Here is a 19,877-nt window from a genome sequence, read left to right as displayed (position 1 = left end):
AGCTGGAATCAAGATTGCCAGGAGAAATATCAATAACCTCAGATATGCAGATGACACCATTCTTATGGCAGAAAGTAAAGAGGAATCAAAGAGCCTCTTGATGAAGGTGAAAGAGGAGAGTGAAAAGCCTGGCTAAAAATTCAACATTCAAAAAACTAATTATCTTGGCATCCGGTCCCATCAGTTCATGGCAAATAGATGGGGAAACAATGGAAACAGTGACAGACTTTATTCTCTTGGGCTTCAAAATCATTGCAAATGGTGACTGCAGCCATGAAATTAAAAGACACTTTCCTTGGAAGAAAAGCTATTACAAACAGCATATTAAAAAACAGAGACATTACTTTGCCAGCAAATTTCCGTATAGTCAAAGCTATGGTTTTTCCAGTAGTCATGTATGCACATAAGAGTTGGACCATAAAGAAGGCTGAGCATTGAATAATTAATTCTTTTTAAGAGTCCCTTGAACAGCAAGGAGATCAAACCAGTCAGTCCTAAAAGAAATCAGTCCTGAATATTAATTGGAAGGACTGATACTGATGCTGAAGCTCCAATACGTTGACACTTGATGCGAAGAGCTGACTCATTGGAAAGATCCTGATGCTGAGAAAGATTAAGGGCAGGAGGAGAAGGAGACGAAAGAGGATGAGATGGTTGGATGGCATCACTGACTCAACGGACATGAGTTTAAGCAAGCTCTGGGAGGCAGTGAAGGATGGGGAAGCCTTGTGTGCTGCCATCCATGGAGTCATAATAAGTCGGACATGACTGTGCAATTGAACAACAACCTCCTAGAAGGGGGGGGGGTGGAGATGGAGTTCAATCATATGACAATAATATGATCAATCACACCCAAGTATTGAAACCACAAGAAACTCTCTGGAGACTGAGTGCATTAATCTGGGTTCTCAAGGACCAACAGTATACAGTTGACCCTTGAACAATGTGGCAGTCAGGAGCACCGACCCCTGTGCAGTCGCAAATCTGTGTATAACTTTATAGTCAATCTTCCGTATCTGTGGTTTGGCATCTGTGGATTCAACTAACTGTAAATCATGTAGTATTATAGTATTTATTGACAAAAATCCACATATGAGTGAAGTGTTAGTTCAAACGCATGTTGTTGAAGGGTCAATTTAAAGCGTGAGAGAGTGAGGGAGAGATGAAGAGATCACCTGTTTCTCTATGTTCATAGATTTTTCTATGAGAAATGGTTCATATTATTATGAAAGTGAAGTCGCTAAGTCATGTCAGACTCTGCGACCCCGTGGACTGTAGCCCACCAGGCTTCTCCGTCCATGGGTTTCTCCAGGCAAGAATACTGGAGTGGGTTGCCATTTCCTTATAGAGGCTGGTAATTCCAAGGTCTGCAGCTGGCAAACTGGAGACCCAGGAGAGTCAATAATATAGTTCCCATCCAAAGCCTAGTCCAAGTGAAGGAGAAGAGCAATGTCTTAGCTCAAAGACAGCCAGGTCGAGAGAAGGAATTCTTTCTTGCTCATGCTTTTTCAGGTCTTTAATGGATTGGGTGAGGCCCACCTCCATTGGTGGGGGGCCATCTGCTTTACTCGGTCTACTGATTCAAATGGTAACCTCATCCAGAACCACCTCACACACACATCCAGAAATAATGGTTAGCCAAATAGCTAGGCAGCTAGTGGCCCAAACAAGTTGATACATGCAGTTTACCATTACACAGAAGCTCATGGGAGGTTCCTGGTTGGTGAGTGAATAACCGGATGTGCCAGGAGTGACGTACCTGAATTCCATGAGAAGACAGCACTAAGTTCCGCCTTATCTTCCAGCCTTGCCCCATGCCTCGCTCCATCTGTGAGATCCATACTCTTAATAGAAAACTGTAATTGTTAAGAATAGTACTTTCCTGCATTCTGCAAATTATTCTGCTGCTGCTGCTGAGGAGTCGCTTCAGTCGTGTCCAACTCTGGGCGACCCCATAGATGGCAGCCCACCAGGCTCCTCCGTCCCTGGGATTCTCTAGGCAAGAACACTGGAGTGGGTTGCCATTTCCTTCTCCAATGCATGAAAGTGAAAAGTGAAAGTGAAGTTGCTCAGTCGTGTCTGACTTAGCAACCCCATGGACTGTAGCCTACCAGGCTCCTCTGTCCATGGGATTTTCCAGGCAAGAGTACTGGAGTGGGGTGCCATTGCTAGCAAATTATAAACCATGAGAGGTTCGTGCAGCTCCTGAATTTGTAACCAACTGTTTATAAGTGCAGATTTCCTGGAATCTGATTTGTGGCTAGTGTCTGAGGTGGGGTCAGTCTTGCTCAGACCTAGTCTGTGGGGTCTACACTAATGCTGGGGAGTTAGTATCAGAATTTATTTGTTGAACATCCAGTTGGTAGTTCAGAATTGGTGTCACATGGTCACACTTGTGACATTGATTCTTCTTCAGTTATCAAATCATTTCTTATTTTTGTCTTATTCTCTCTTATATAGGTTGTGTCCACTTCACATGCTATAGACAGCTTACAGGTATCACAGAGTGCTCATAGAGCTCTCTATTTTTATCTCCAAAGTTCTCTCTTTTCTGTTTTCTCCTTAATGCCCAAGATGCCCAGTGAACATTTATAATTTCCACATCAGAGGATTTCCTAACCTGTCTTAAGATTCAAGGATCATGAAGACTTGGGCAGCACTCCTTTCTGGCAGGACAGAGTGTTCTGCTCTGATGGAGATAATTACAGCAACATCTCTAGGGCTCAGCCCTCGGATATTTTCTCTTTTATACTTACATGCTCTCCTTAGCTGGTTTCACCCAGTATCCTGGCTTTCAATACCATCTGTGTACTCCAAACTGGATATACACTCCAGACAATCTTTCCATTCTTAGTCAAGGGCTGCTTCTAGTTGCACAAGTGTGAACCTTTGTTCTCTTTCTTTCACATCCCACCTCTGATCCATTAGCAAATCCTAACAGCTATATTGGACTATATATTTTGGACTATATTTAATAGTCCAAATTCAACTACTCCTGTCTACCTCACTGCCACCACTGGTTCCAGCCATCTTTATTTCTTGATTAAATTATTACAGTAGCCTCCTCACTTCTACCCAACTTCATGTTCTATTCTCAACTCAGAGGATGAAGAGATTATGTTAAAGATAAGTAGAGAGAAAATAAATGTTAGATCAGATCGTTTCTCCTCCCAAACCCTTCAGTGGCAGCCTATTCCAGTCAGAGTAAAAGCTGAAGTTCTTAGTAAAACCTACAGGCTCCACGTGACCTGGTTCTCTGTGCTGTCTGACTTAATTCTCAGTTTCACTCTTTGTTGACTTCATTGCAACCACAGTGGTCTCCTTCCTGTTCCTCCAACATACTAGGCACACTCCCAGATCAGGACCATTCTATTCATTTTTCTTTTTGCTTGAACTGACACTCCCAAATACCCAGATGGCTTACCCCTTACTTCATTCATGTCACTACTCAGAAGTCTACCTTTGTGTAAGAGTTTTACTGGTTACTTCATTTAAAATTCCAACCCAACTCTTTCGCAGATCCTCTCTTCCCACTTGATTTTTCCTCTTAGCCCATATAACTCTCTAACACTTTACATATTTTACTCATCCAATACCCAATTAGCAGCCAAATTATGTACCTTAATGAACTTAGGAATCTGAGGAAGGGAGAGATTTGTAATATCCAGGAAAGACTTCATAGAATAGGAGGATGTGAGTTGCCTTTGAAGAAATGGGTGGGATTTGAATAGTCAATTAAGGGAAAGGGATGAGAATTACATGTGAAAGAAGAAATTAACTATTTTCCAGAGATTTGAGATGCAAAAAGTATTATAGTCTCTTAAAAGGTAGGGCATTGCAATACATTTTTGGACCTTTCCTTGAACACAAGGACATTTTCCGTTTCTGTTTCCTTCATAGCTAATCCCAGTACTGGGCACAGAATAGAAATTCAATAGCTATCAGGTGAATTATTAAATGCATAAATCTATGGATTGATGGATGCATGCACGTATGAATGGATCAAAGGATGGATGAGTGCATAGATGATACAGACTCGTGGATTCAGCTACTTTCCGTTTATATGACAGTGAATTCTGATGCATTTTCATCATAAAGATAATTCTTCACTCAATGATCACAAGACTGACTTAGTATTGACCCACACAGGAAGGAACTTTAAACAAAAAGACTGTAAGAATTTTTTCATTGAAGTAACACATACATGACATTAAACTTGCTGCCTTAACCATTTGTAAGTGGTCAAGCAGAGTTAAGGATATTCACATTCTTGCAATAGATTTCTAAAGCTTTTTCATCTTGTAACACTGATACTCTATACCCAGTAAATATTAATTACTCTACCTCCCTTCCCCCACTAACTCACAGTAATCACCCTTCTACTTTCTATGATTTTGACTATTTTAGATAATTCATATAAGTGGAATTATAAAGTATTTGTCCTAAAAAGCCTATAAGAAGTTGTAACCTCCTCTTATGCTACTTTGACAGGAGCAGTCATTGGAAAACATTTTACCTTGGAAGCTAAAGTTCCTGTTGTACAATTCAAAACTGGATTGAGCAACAAGAGCTGATTATTAATTTTTTGGTTGGATCTTCAGATTTATTCAATAAGATAATAATATTCTCATTATATAAATGAGGCAAGTCAAAGTATCATGTTTATTAATTTTAAGATATTCATTTCCCCCCCCCCATTTTAAAATTACTGAAATAAAGGTGTATTATAATCCATGGACAAGTATCTTGCACCTGGGACCTAATGATGTGAGACATAGCAAAAAGAAATACAGGAATGTCTCACACATTGCATTGGACATCCGTCCACTAAAAAATGATTTATCAGAAATTCAAATTTAACTGGGCATCCTGTATTTAATCTGGCAACCCTAATCTCACTTGATCCTTGAAAGAAGGGAGTTCAATGGACTGGCTTTGACTTCCCCAAGATCCTCAGTGAGGGGAACTGGCTGGGGAGATGTGAGATGCTCCAGTTCATCAGGAGCAGAAATCCTTGAGACAGTGCCTGATCCAGTATCTTAGGAGCTCCCTAATCCAGCTCTTGAGTCATGTTGGAAGTGTACCAAATCCTCAATTTGGCTGATTGCCAAATAGCCTAGTGTTAAAATAAATAATAGGCTGAAGCCAAATATTGTCAACTTAAAATGAACTTCTAGGACAGGTTGTTTTCTTTAAAAACTCACAGCCCAAATGGAATTAAATAGCAAAATGGAAATATAGTTTTTGAAGGTATTTTGGTCAATCTCATAAATAGTAAAAATCTAATAATTATGCAAACTCTATAAACATGATTTATAGATAATCTCAATTATTCAGCCTTCTATTCTCATTTAAAATTGTACAAACATTTATTGCCTCAAGAAGAATAATTTATTGTTCCTAAAGTTACCCAACATTCATGCTTAATATTCCTATTAGGCTGATTTATTTCTTTATCAATGTAACTATTTAAAAGTTTTTAATAATTAATTTTTTGCCTAAAATTATAAAAACCTTTCACAATTGTTCATTATAATAGCATTTTACTCTTTCAGTAATAAATACAAATTTCAGCTGAATGATTGAATTTTAACACATAAAGCTCACAAGGAAATTTTTATTCAATATTTTATTTAGATGCTTATTTCAATTTGAAAGTAAATATTCAGATATTAACAATAAATCCAAAGGAGTAACTGTTTTGTTTAACTGATTTTTTTTTTTTTTTTTTAACTTAAAGTGTGGTCCTGAATTAGCAGGATCACCTGGCAGGAATGTTCAGGATTTTAGGTCCACCCTGCTGCTGCTGCTGCTGCTGCTGCTGCTGCTGCTGCTGCTGCTGCTGCTGCTGCTAAGTCACCTCAGTCGTGCCTGACTCTTGCGACCCCATAGACGGCAGCCCACCAGGCTCCCCTGTGCCTGGGATTCTCTAGGCAAGAACACTGGAGTGGGTTGCCATTTCCTTCTCCAATGCATGAAAGTGAAAAGTCAAAGTGAAGTCGTTCAGTCATGTCTGACTCTTCGCGACCCCATGGACTGCAGCCCACCAGGCTCCTCCGTCCATGGGATTTTCCAGGCAAGAGTACTGGAGTGGGGTGCCATTGCCTTCTCCAAGGTCCTCCCTAGACTTACAGAATCAGGATGTGAGGGTGGGCTTGCATTTAACAATCTCTCCAGGTGATTCCAATGCACAGTGAAGTTTGAAAAACTCTGGCCTTGAAAAACAGTCTCCTGGTCACTGACAGGATCTCAGAATCATCTCAGGCCTAGGAAATTAGAATCTGCATCTCAACAAGATGCCCAAGGGATTTGTGTGCATATTAAAGCCTGGGCCCTACTCTTTTAGAGTTTTAGTTTTAAAATATACCAAAATGAACACTGTGCTTCATCATGTTTAACCAGCTGAGAGGGATGAAAGACCAGTGACTTTGAGTGGTCCCTGTGCTCAGACTGACAACTAAACTCAATTCAACCAATAGTGGTGGTCTTCAGTTTCTAGGTCATGTCCAACTCTTTGTGACCTCCTGGACCCCGGCTTCTCTGTCCTTCACTGTCTCCTGGAGCTTGCTCAAACTCATGTCCATTGAGGCAGTGATGCCATCCAAACATCTCATCCTCTGTCATTCCCTTCTTTTGCCTTCAATCTGTCCCAGCATCAGGGCTTTTTCCAATGAGTCAGTTCTTCACATCAGGTGGCCAAAATACTGGGGCTTCAGCTTTAGCATCAGTCCTTCCAATGAATATTCAGGACTGATTTCATTTAGGAATGACTGCTTTGATCTCCTTGCAGTCCAAGGGACTCTCAAGAGTCTTCTCCAACACCACAGTTCAAAAACATCAATTCTTCAGTGCTCAGCCTTCTTTATGGTCCAACTCTCATATCCATACATGCCTACCAGCACAACCATAGCTTTGACTATACACACTTTTGTCAACAAAGTGATGTCTGCTTTTTAATATGCTGTCTAGATTTGTGATAACTTTCCTTCCAAGGAGCAAGCATCTTTTAATTTCATAGCTTCAGTCACCATCTGCAGTGATTTTGGAGCCCAAGAAAATAAAGTCTATCACTGTTTCCACTTTCCCCCCTTCTGTTTGCCATGAAGTGATGTGACTGGATGCCATGATCTTAGAGTTTTTGACTGTTGAGTTTTAAGCCAGCCTTTTCATTCTCATCAAGAAGCTCTTTAGTTCCTCTTAGCTTTCTGCCACTAGATTGGTATCATCTGCATATTTGAGGTTGTTGATATTTCTCCCAGCAATCATGATTCCAGCTTATGATTCATCCAGCTGGGCATTTTGCACGATGTTCTCTGCATATAAGTTAAATAAGCTGGGTGATAATATACAGCCTTGAGGTACTCCTTCCCCAGTTTGGAACCAGTCCGTTGTTCCATATCCAGTTGCTTCTTGACCTGCATACAGGTTTCTCAGGAGACAGGTATTTCAATCTCTTTAAGAATTTTCCAGTTTGTTGTGATCCACAGGATCAGAAGTTTAGTCAATGAAGTAGAAGTAGATGTTTTTCTGGAATTCCCATGCTTTTTCTATGATCCAGCGGATGCTGGCAATTTGATCTCTTATTCCTCTGCCTTTTCTAAATCCAGCTGTACACCTGAAAGTTCTTGGCTCACATACTGCTGATGCCTAGCTTGAAAGATTTCGAGTATAACATTGTTAGCATGTGAAATGAGCACAATTGTACAGTAGTTTGAATATTCTTTGGCATTGCCTTTCTTTGGGATTGGAATAAAAATAGACCTTTTCTAGTCATGTGGCCATGGCTGAGTTTTCCAAATTTGCTGACATATTGAGTGCAGCACTCTAACAGCATTATTTTTTAGGATTTGAAGTAACTCAACTGGAATTCTATCACCTTCACTAGCTTTGTTCCTAGAAATGCTCTTTGAGGCAACAAACTCTCCAGGCAGTCTGGCTCTAGGTGAGTGACCACACCATGGAGGTTATCCAGGTCATTAAGATCTTATTTGTATAGTTCTTCTGTGTAATCTTGTCACTTCTTCTTAATCTCCTCTGCTTGGTGAGCAGATGTCAATCTCATTCCATTCTTTTATTCTGTCTACATTGTTCCTTTTTAATCCTTGATTAGCTAACTACTGCAAAAACTCTTCTACCTTCTGTTGAGCCCTTAGCCCTTACCCCTGGTTTTGTTACACAGTGATAACTAGCTGATATAATGTCCCTTATAATACCTTTATCAAAGTCATTATAAAGGCATACCCCCAAAACATCTTGGGAAGTGGTATATCTTCCAATTTTTTAAGAGGCTTCTTTGAAGCAGGAGTCCCAGGTCTGGCTATGTGGTCAAATCACCTAGTAACTTTAAACTTCTGATATTCAAGGAGCCCTCCAGACAAATGTGAATCTCTGAGTGTGGGCTACAAGCACTAATCTCTTTCTAAAGGCTGCACCAAAGTAGAGAACCAGCCATCTACAGTTTGTTTAAATTACCATACCTCCTCTATGCAACATGGCTTGTGCAGCTAAGCTTGACATTCATGGTTATGGAAGTTCAAGCAAATGAAATACAGAGGTTTCTTAGCTTGCAAAGTCTCAATCTCTTTATTATCACACAGAGGAGTCTTTCAAGTGGGAGGCAAGTAGGTTCCACCAAGATCATCACTCTAATAACCCTCTCAATTGAGGAATCCACAATGGATTCAGGGAAATGAGTTTTATCACCTGCTTCAGACATTAAAAACGGGCACACCAAACATTTCCAATAACACTCATATTTTATCCTCCATTCTTCCTAATCATGCGACTCACCCCAAATGTGTGTAGCTGCATCCTATATCTACCTCCTTACTCACCAGTAGGAAAAAGACCTGATACATAGGGTTCAGAGTCCTGTAGTCAGCCTGGAATTCACTTTTAAGTTTGAATTCCAAGTTAAATATTGGTTCTGATCTCTCTAAACAGTCTTTTGGGAGAAAATATCCATTTGAAACACTCTTCTGGCCATAAGACTGCTGTTTAAATTTAACCTAAATCTCTCTAGTAGCTGAGTAAGTTCATTTCCACTCCTGGAGAGGAATTCTTGTTTACAGCTCCACAATCCCAGATGCGCTTTGGAACTGGAAATTTGGGAAGTGTAGAAAGTTAATGCAGCGCATACCTGGCATATTGTATTACATCTCCAGGGAGGTCTAAAGCAGCATCCTGTAATAAACACATTTAAATCTCCTCGAGGAAACATAAAAATTCACAGTAAGAGAGATAAATAGAGATTATAAACAGTTTTATGTGAGTTCTGATTTTGTCATTAAATTTACAGGAAACTTAGTTTTCAGAGCTTTTCCTATTTGGGCACTATGAATAAGAGATTGTAGACTGCAAGCTGCTGTTTAAAAAAAAAAAACAGCTTTAAAAGAGCGAATTTCAGCTGAGAAAAGCTGAAGGGAAACAAATTAACAGGAACAATGGTGTACACTGGAAAAGCTCATTTAACAGATTTCTTCCCACAAACAAGCTGGATTTGGAATGAAAATTGTATGATTCTTCAGGGACAAACCTCAGAGACCCAACCAGGAGATCTTGCAATAAAAAAAGAGACTGATTTGGATTGAGAGATGGGTTTTAAGGAGAGATGAAATGAGGGGAATATTAAAAAGCTTTGGGAGCACCTAGAAATGGCATCTTGTATGTGGGCTAATTATTTTCAATGATGATTCATTCCCCAAGAAGTTTACAGCTTTTGTTTCCTTCTTTTTAAAGTTCATCTACATCAATGTGGTTAATGGTGGGTGGTTCAGGACAGATCCATTGTTCTTGCAGTTTTTGAGAAAACTCAGGAACCCTTTTCAGATCTTTCAATTTTTGCCTCCCAAGTTCTGCTCCCTGACTGTTTGTCTCGGCCAGAAGAAGGAAGGGGTCCCTTGAGTCTGTGATTGTTTAATTGGCTTTTGCTCAAGGAACCTCACAGGTTCGTGAAAAGAAAATAGAAACTGGGAAGCTGTAGCCCTCCTTTAAGAAACATGCTACTTTTTTTTCTAAGTGTATTTCTAAAGATTTTTCTTTTGACATCATCTTTTAAAGAATGGATCTGAGCTAAGATGTGTCAGATCAAAGACAGATTAAAAATTCAGAAGCAAATCATTTATTTTTTTCTCAAATACTTTACTGACTAGAATAACTAAGCACTTCAGAAGTGTTAATCACTTTTAAGACAGTCTCAGGGGGGTTTGTAATGTACATTGTATCAATATATAGTGTACATAGAGTAAACGGCACAAATTACAAGCGAGCAGATAGACAGCTTATCACAAAGCTTACATGCTCAGTAGCCAGTGTCCAGAATAAGAAATAGACCATGACTGGCACTACAGCAGTCCTTCCTATGGCCTCCACCCCAAGTGGTGGCACCATCCAAAATTAAGACCATAGGTTAATTTTGTTTGATTTTAATTTCACCTTTTTTAAGTTTTATTTTTTATTGAATACATTTGATTTACAATAATATGTTAATCTCAGGTATACAGCAATGTGATTCAGCTATAGGTATATAATATTCTTTTTCAGATTCTTTTCCTTTTTAGGTTATTACAAAATATTGAGTATAATTTCTCTTGCTATACAATAGGTCCTTATTGGTTACCTATTTTATATATAGTAGTGTGCATATGTTAATCCCAAACTCCTAATTTATCCCCCCTGATTCCCCTCTTGGTAACTATAAGCTGGTTTTCCATGTCTGTATTTAATTTCATTATTTTGAATTTTATTTCTTCTGCTCAACATATTTTTCAGATTCATCCACATTGTTGCCACAGCTGTAGTTCCACTAGTTGCATTGCTGTGTGGTTCCGTTGTATGATATGCCGCTTAAGCATTCTACCATTCTTGGTCCTTTGGTCTGTGATTGCTCTGGGTTAGAGTGACTAGTACTGCTTTAAACGCTCTCGTGCATGTCCCTTGGTGAGCACGCATATGGTTTCCTATTGTGTGCCTACAAGTGGGATTCCATAAGTGGGTCATACGGCATACAGACCTTCAGCTTTAGCAGACGCTGCCAATAGGTTTTCCAAAATGCTCATACCAGCAGTACATGGGTATTCCATGGTGATTTTTAAATAGATTTCCATGTACAGTAATATTTTTCAGTTCAGTGTTTGAAGTTGTCCCTCTGTATTCTGTCTGAAAGGATACTCAAAATTAAACCTCAAGCCTTTCCTTATGTTTTAAAATAATCTCATGGTTTAAAGTAACTCCAATGGTTGCATTCCTTTACACTAACAATACACTATCAGAAAGGGAATTTAAAAAAAAAAAACTTTTAAAATTATACGAATAATATAAAATTCATAGGAATTTTGTATAGGAATAAATTTGACCAAGGAGGCAAAAGACTTACATACTGAGAACTATAAAACATTAATAAAGGGAATAAAAGAGGATATAGATCAATGGAAAGATATCCTGTGCTCCAGAATTGAAAGAATTAACATTGTTCAAATGATAATACTACTCAAAGCAATCTACAGATTTAAGGCAATCCTTATCAAAATACCTGTGATATTTTTCACAAAACTAGAACAAATAATCCAAAAAATTATATGGAACCATAACACCCCCAGAACTGCTGGAGCAATCCTGAGGGGGGCGGGGGAGGGAGGCAGGAGGCATAACTCTCCAAGATTGTGGACAATATCACAAAGCTACAATAATCAAAACTATTTTTTTAAGGGATATAGATCAATGGAACAGAATATAAAGCTCAGAAATAAGCCCGTACACCTATGGTCAATTAATCTTTGACAAAGGAGGCATGAATGTAAAATAGATACCCTCTTCAGCAAATGGTGCTGTGAAAGTTGGACAGATGCACTAAATCAATGAAGTTAGAATACACCTTCACATCATGCACAAAGATAAACTCAAAATGGCTTAAAGACTTAAACATAAGCCATCATAAAACTCCTAAAAGAGAGCATAGGCAAAACATTCTCTGACATAAATGGTACCAAGGTTAGTCTCCCAAGGTAATAGCAATAAAAACAAATATAAACAAATGGAACCTAACCAAAATTAAAGCTTTCTGCATGGCAAAGGAAACCCTAAAAAAAAAAAAAGAGAGAGAGAGAGAGACAATTTACAGAATGTGAGAAAATATTTGCAAATGATACTGCAGACAAGGATTTAAACTCCAAAATACACAAACAACTCATACCACTCAAAAACAAACAAACAAAAAATAACCCAACTGAAAAATGGGCCTAAGACTTTAATAGATATTCCTCCAGAGAAGACATACAGATGGTCAGTAGGCACATACAGATGGTCAGTAGGCTCAACATCACTAATTACTGGAGAAATGCAAATCAAAACTACAGTGAGGTACCACCTCACAACTGTCACAATGGCCATCATTAAAAAGTCTACAAGTAACAAATGCTAAAGAGGGTTTGAAGAAAAGGGAGCCCTCCTACACTGTTGGTGGAAATGTAAGTGGGTACAGCTAATATGGAAAACAGTATGCCAGGACTTCAGGAAACTGAAAATAGAATTACCATATGATCTAGCAATCCAACTTTGGAAAAATACAGACAAAGCTGTAATTCAAAAAGATACATGCACCCCTATGTTCATAGCAGCACTGTTCACAATAGCCAAACATGGAAACAATTTAAATGCCCATCAACAGATGAATGGATAAAGAAGATGGAGTAGATATATATAATGAAATACTACTCAGTCATTTAAAAGAATGAAATAATGCCATCTGCAGCAACATGAGTGCAACTAGAGGTTATCATGCAAAGTGAAGTAAGTCAGAAAGAGAAAGGCAGATATCGTATGACATCACTTTCATGTGAAATCAAAAATATGGTGCAAAAAATCCTATCTACAAAACAGAAGCAGACTCATAGAGAACAGACATGGTTGCCAAGGGGGAAGAGGGTAGGGCGAGGGGTGGGCTGGGAGTTTGGGGTTGGTAGAGCAAACTATTGTATTTAGAATGGATGAACAAGGTCCTAATGTATAGCACAGGGAACTATATTGAATGTCCTCTGATAAAACATAAGGGAAAAGAATATTAAAAAAAATGTATGTGTAAAACTGAGTCACTTTGCTGTACAGAGATTGGCACAATATTGTAAATCAACTATGCTTCAATTAAAAAAATAAAAAATAAAGTAATTCCACGTTTCAGATGAAAAGTCCCTCACTGACTGTTTCATTAGTATCACAGCCTGCTGCAGCCTTCCATATTCTTCCATGACTAGATTTTGTCAGCCAAAATGGGTGTACTGATTTGACCATTTCTGAACTTTTAGAGAGCAGTTTAAGGGACTTATAATTTGAGGAGTAATATTCAGTCTTAAAAGTTAATCAATTAGAAGTTGGAAAGTTAGATGAGAAAGTGTACTCAATTCTAGAAAAATCTAACATTGACCCTAACTTGAGACAGTCAAGGTACCAGGGTGATTATCACATGCAGTTTCTGTCTCATTATTTTGTGGCCACATTTATGTACATTCACAAGGCAAAGAATATGTAGAGTCTGCACATGACTTACAAAACGTTTCATGTCATGTTTTGTCTAGTCGTGGCCTTATTTATGCATGGGTATATAAGTGAATAAAATAACACCTATTTGTTAAGCGCTGACTGTGTGCCAAGCAGTGTGATCTAGGCTTTAGACTCTTGTTCCCCAAAGTGGATCACGGCATGGACATCATCTGGGAGCTTGCTAGGAAAAGAGATATTCAGGCCCCACCCAGATATGAGCAGGAACCTTCCTTTTAACAAGAGGTCCAAGGGATTCTAATACATGTTAGAGTTTGAGAAGTGCTTGATTTAGACACTTTATCTGAATTAGCCCTCCTTAAGGTCATGTAAGGTGCTAGGAGCAATATTTCTATCCTATTATATTCTAATTATTTATGCCAGTTTTGTTGAGACATAAAGGACATATGACACTGTGTGATTAAGGGATACAACGTGTTGATTTGTACATTTTTATACTATAAAATGATCACCACCAAAGTGTCGCTAACATCTGCATCATATCATCTACTTATCATTTCATTTCACTCTTTCAGCAACTTTCAAGAATATATATATTCAGATCATCTGCCAATTTTTATCAGATCTGCTGCTGAGTTGTAGGAGTTCTTTTTTCTTTTTCTTTTTTTTTTAGCCATACTGTATAGCATGCAGGACCTTAGTTTCCCAACTGAGGGTCAAACCTGTGCTCTCTGCATTGGGAGTTCAGAGTCTAAACCACTGGACTCCAGGGAAGTTTGTATGAGTTCTTTATATATTTTAGCTGTCAACCATTCCCTGTTCTTTATCTCATGAATGATTAGCTGAGATTAGAACTTTGTCCCCTTGAACTTGAAAGTGAAAGTCGCTCAGTCGTGTCCAACTCTTTGTAACCCCATTGACTAGACTACACTGAAGACATAACCTGGACTTCAGCATCAGTCTATGTTAAGTCCATCCTTAGCACACTTGGCAGCTTCTGAGCTGCTGCTAAGGTGCTGAAAAATTCTGAAAAGTGTGAGAATATTTAAAGTAGAAATCCTCTAAGTGCATGTGAGGTTGCAGAATTGATCTAATAAGCATTGGATGGTTTTGAACTAAGATATATAATACAGAGGGCTTAACTGATAGCTCGGTTGGTGAAGAGTCTTCCTGCAATGCAGGAGACCTCGGTTGGATTCCTGGGTCAGGAAGATCCCCTGGAGAAGGGAAACGCTCCAGTATCCTGGCCTGGAGAATTCCATGGACTGTATAGTCCATGGGGTCACAAAGAGTAGGACGTGACTGGGTGACTTTCACTTTCATATAATACAGATGCTCTTTCAAGATTTGCATTTTATTTTATAGCATCATTTTGTCCCTCTAGAAGCCTGCTTAACCTTTGAACACAAAAGATGTTATGGAAAAAATATATATGTATTATTCAGCTTCATTTGTCACAAGGAAGAAAAAGCAACCACTTTCCTGTACTTTACTAAAAGATATTCTTTCTACAAAATAGAAATCTAGAAGTAGCAGCAGGGAACAGAAACTTCCATTTACTCTATCTTCCATTTTTGCCATAATAAGCAATCCTAAGATTAATTTTAAAAAATCTGACCATCCTTCTTTGCACTGCATCTGTGTTGTGGGTCCAATATTAAGGGATTAGAGAATAGAGAATAAACAAACAAAAAGTCTCTATTAACCGTTATTTAAAAAATGGTTTTTAGCTTGTGGTTTTTGGTTTGTTTGTATTAGCTTGAGTTTTTAAATCCTGGCAATCGAATGTACTATGTGATGGTCTTTTCATAAAAAATGTACAAGCTACTTAATGAATTAAAATTAGAAACTTGCAAGGGGAAGGGCTCTCTAAAAATCAGGACTAAAATATCAGCAGAAGCTGAAATACAAAAATATATTAATTAATTGTGTGTGTAAAACTCTATGAAACTATTATAATTTTTATAACCAGAGGTGTCAATTTAGAAGTGTTCATGGCTATAGAGATTCTTATTCTACATGTAGACTATGCAGAAATATCACATACTTACTGTTCAGTCATTTTCACTACCCACTACCAACCTGTTTTCACTGTAATACCAAGCTTTATTTTCATGTCTGTATTTTCTGGTTTGCCTCTAGAGAATAATTAGGCAGAACTAACAACACTGAAGTTAATTAAAAGGTTGCTTGCAAAATATTTCAGAGGCAGCAAGAAATAACACCAAGCAAAGTATAGAGCTTTATGTACTATAGCAACAGAGTGGCTGGATTTTGAACCTAAAACAATTGGGTTATTTTTCTAGTATTTATAAACAGGTTATTGAAAAGTTGTCTTCATGTTTCCCCCAAATAATCTTTTTCTGTTGAGTCAATGCATAGGACCTCAAGACCACTGCTCCTTATGTTTTATAAATTAGTTTTAGATTGAGGTAACCCAAGGTCAAAATAGCAGTACTTATTTTATGAAGATATAATTGACACATACATTGTATAAGTTTAAGATATACAAGGTAATGATTTCACAAACATACATATTGTGAAATAATACCACCATTACCACTGTAAAGTTAGTAAACATCTCCATAAGTTCACATGCTTATCTGTGTGTGTACATTAAAAACATTTAAGATTTACCCCCATAGCAACTTTCAAATATATAATATGGTATTACTAACTATAGTCACTATGCTGTACATTAGATCCCTACAATTTATTCATCTGAAAACTAGAAGTTTGCCCTCTTTGTCCAACATCTCCCCATTTTCTCCATCCCTAAGCCCCTGGCAATGATTGTTCTATAGTCTCTCTGTATGAAAAATGTCTATTCAGGTTCTCTGAACTGCATTAAATTATTTTATTTAGCTTATTTTTTATGTTTCTTGCTATTGAGTCATATGAATTCCTTATACATTTTGAATATTAACCCCTCATCAGATAGTTTGCAAATATTTTCCCCAGTTCCTTAGACTGCCTTCTCATTTTGTTGGGTGTTTCTTTTGCTGTAAAAAAGCTGTCAGTATGATAGAGTTACACTTGTTTCTGATTTTGTTGCTTGTGCTTTTGGTGTCATATCTAAAATATCATCACAAAAACCAATGTCAAGGAGCTTTTTCCATATTTTCTTCTAATAGTTTTTTAGTTTACATTTTAAATTTAAGCCTTTAATCCATTTGGGACTAATTTTTGTGAGTGGTATAAGGGAGGTCAGATTTCATTTTTCCAAGTGATTATTCATAAACTTCTCTCCTAGAACTGTTTTTACTGCATCTTGTAAGTTTGGATATGTTGTGCTGGCATTTTTATTTGTTTCAAGATACTTTTTATTTCCCTTTGATTTCTTGTTTGATTAACTTTTTGTTTAGGAGTTGTATAATTTCTACATATATGTGAATTCTTCAATTGATCTCCTGTCTTTATTTCTAGTGTTACAATATTTTGGTCAGAAAAGATACTTGGTATATTTCACTCTTCATAAATTTCCTAAGACTCACTTTGTGACATGATCAGCCTGGAGAATGTTCCATGTGTACTTAAGATGGATGTATAGTCTGTTGCCGTAGGATGAAATGTTCTGTGTTTGTCTTTTAGGTTCATATGGTCTAAAGTACAGGTCAAGTCCAATGTTTCCTTACTGATTTTCTGTTTGAATGATCTATCCATTGTTGAAAGCTGGCTATTGAAGTCCCCTACTATTATTGATTGTTGTCTATTTCTCCCTTCAGATCTGTTACTATTTGTGTAAATTTAGGTCGTCTGATGTTGGGTGCATATATACTTGTTGTTATGTATATTTGCCATTGTTGTTTAGTTGCTAAGTTGTGTCTGACTCTTTTGTGACCCCATGGACCCACCAGGTTCCTCCATCCACAGGACTCTCCAGGTAAGAATAATGGAGTGGGTTGCCATTTTCTTCTTCAGGGGATCTTCCTAACCCAGGGATGGAACCCATGTCTTCTGCATTGCAGATGGATTCTTCACCACTTAGCCACCAGGGTATCTCACATATATATTTTAAATTGTTGTGTTCTCTTGATGAACTGACCTCTTTATCATCATATAACAACCTTCTTTGTTTCTTGTTACTTTTTAAAAAATCTATTTTGTTTGATATGAATATAGTTACCTCCTATTCTTTTTTGACTTCCATTTTCTTAGAAAATCCCTTTCAATCCCTCCACCTTGAGCTTATGTGTGTCCTTAAAGCTGAAGTGAGTCTTTGTAAGCAATATATATTTGGGCATTGTTTTTTTTTTTTAATCCATTCAGCCACTGTATACTTTCTGATTGGATCATTTAATCCTTTTACACTTAAATAATTATTAATAGGTAAGGACTTATAATATGATTTTTTCTGAATTGTTTTCTGGTTGTTCTGTAGTTTTCTTGTTCCTTTCTTCCCTTGATGTCTTCCTTTGGTAATTGATGGTTTTCCATATTGGTAGTTTTTTTATTCTCTTCCCTTTATCTTTTGTGTATCTACTGTAGATTTATGCTTCGTGGTCACCATAAGACTTATATAAAACATTCCCAGGTGGCACTGGTAAAGAATCCATATGCCAATGCAAGAGAAGCAGGAGACACAGGTTCAGTCCCTCGATCAGAAAGGTCCCTTGGAGCAGGCAACCTACTCCAGCATTCTTACCTGGAAATCTCCATGGACAGAGAACCTGGTGCGATACACTACATAGGGTCACAAAGACTGAGTGGCTGAGCACATGGTCATAATAGTCTATTTTCCTCTAATAACAGCTGACCTTCAATTGCACACAAAAATCCTACCTTTTTACTCAATCACACACACATTTTGTTTGGGATGTCACAATCTACCTCTTTCTATACTGTATATTCTTTGACACATTGTAGCTACAAGTTATTTTTATAATTTTGTCCCTTAGGCTTTATATTTGGAGAAGGCAATGGCAACCCACTGCAGTACTCTTGCCTGGAAAATCCCATGGACGGAGGAGCCTGGTAGGCTGCAGTCCATGGGGTTGCAAAGAGTCAGACACAACTGAGTGACTTTACTTTCACATTTCACTTTCATGCATTGGAGAAGGAAATGGCAACCTGCTCCAGTGTTCTTGCCTAGAGAATCTCAGGGACAGAGGAGCCTGGTGGGCTGCCGTCTATGGGGTAGCACAGAGTTGGACACGACTTAAGCGACTTAGCAACGGCAGCAGCAGGCTTTATATTAGAGTTAAGTTCTTAGCACACCAACATAATACAGTATTATAGTTTTCTATATTTGACCATATATTAATACTTATCCTTACGGGTGTTTTATATTTTCATATGTTTTCATGTTACTAATTAGAATCCCTTTTTTCATTTTGAAAAGCTCCTTTCAGCATTCTTGAAGGCAGGTCTAGTCATGATGAAATTCCTCAGCTTTTGTTTGTTTGGGAAAGTCTTTATTGCCACTCCATTTCTGAAGGACAGCTTTGCCAAGTAAAGTATTCTGGCTAGCAGTTTTTTTCTTTCTGCATTTTGAATATATTACCATGTTTCCTGGACTGTAATTTGCCTCCTGAGAAATCTGCTGACATACTTATAGTGGTTCTCTGTATATGACATTTTTTTCCTCTTGCTGTTTTTGAAATTCTCCCTTTCTTTGAACAGTTTTATTATGCTATGTCTTGGAGAAGATCTTTCAGGTTGAAATTTTAGAGGGAAATTTGTGCTTCACGAACTTGGATTTCCAAATTTCTCCCCAGACTTGGGAAATTTTCAGTTATTATCTCTTTAAGTAAGTACTCTGCACCTTTCTCCCTTTCTTCTCTGGGTCTCTGGTTTTGACAATGGTAACCCAAGGGAGATCATGATGTCACATTTGACATAATTTTAGCAATATCTCAAAGGGTAAATATTATTATCCTCATTTTATTGAATCTAAAACTAAGGTCCAGTGCCCCACCTAACAGTTTATGATTGGAAGCTATAGAGACAACACTCTAATGCAAATTTTCCATTTAAATTATTAATATCTTTTTTTTTTGTACCAGACCTAGCTTTATTAGAATGGCACTCAACAACAGAAGATTCAGATGATCATTGTATCTACTACTGCATGCAAGAATCCCTTAGAAAAAATGGAGTAGCCATCATAGCCAAAAAGAGTCCAAAATGTAGTACTTGCATGCAATCTCAAAAATGACAGAATGATCTCTGTTCGTTTCCAAGGCAAACCATTCAATATCACAGTAATCCAAGTCTATGCCCCAACCAGCAATGCTGGAAAAGCTGAAGTTGAACGGTTCTATGAAGACCTACAAAACCCTCTAGAACTAACACCCAAAAAGATGTCCTTTTCATTATAGGGGACTGAAATGCAAAAGTAGAAAATCAAAAGATACCTGGAGTAACAGGCAAATTTGGCCTTGGAG

The sequence above is a fragment of the Ovis canadensis genome, chromosome 13, assembly GCF_042477335.2.
Source record: "Ovis canadensis isolate MfBH-ARS-UI-01 breed Bighorn chromosome 13, ARS-UI_OviCan_v2, whole genome shotgun sequence".
Lineage (NCBI taxonomy): Eukaryota > Metazoa > Chordata > Mammalia > Artiodactyla > Bovidae > Ovis > Ovis canadensis.
This window is presented reverse-complemented; position numbering follows the sequence as displayed.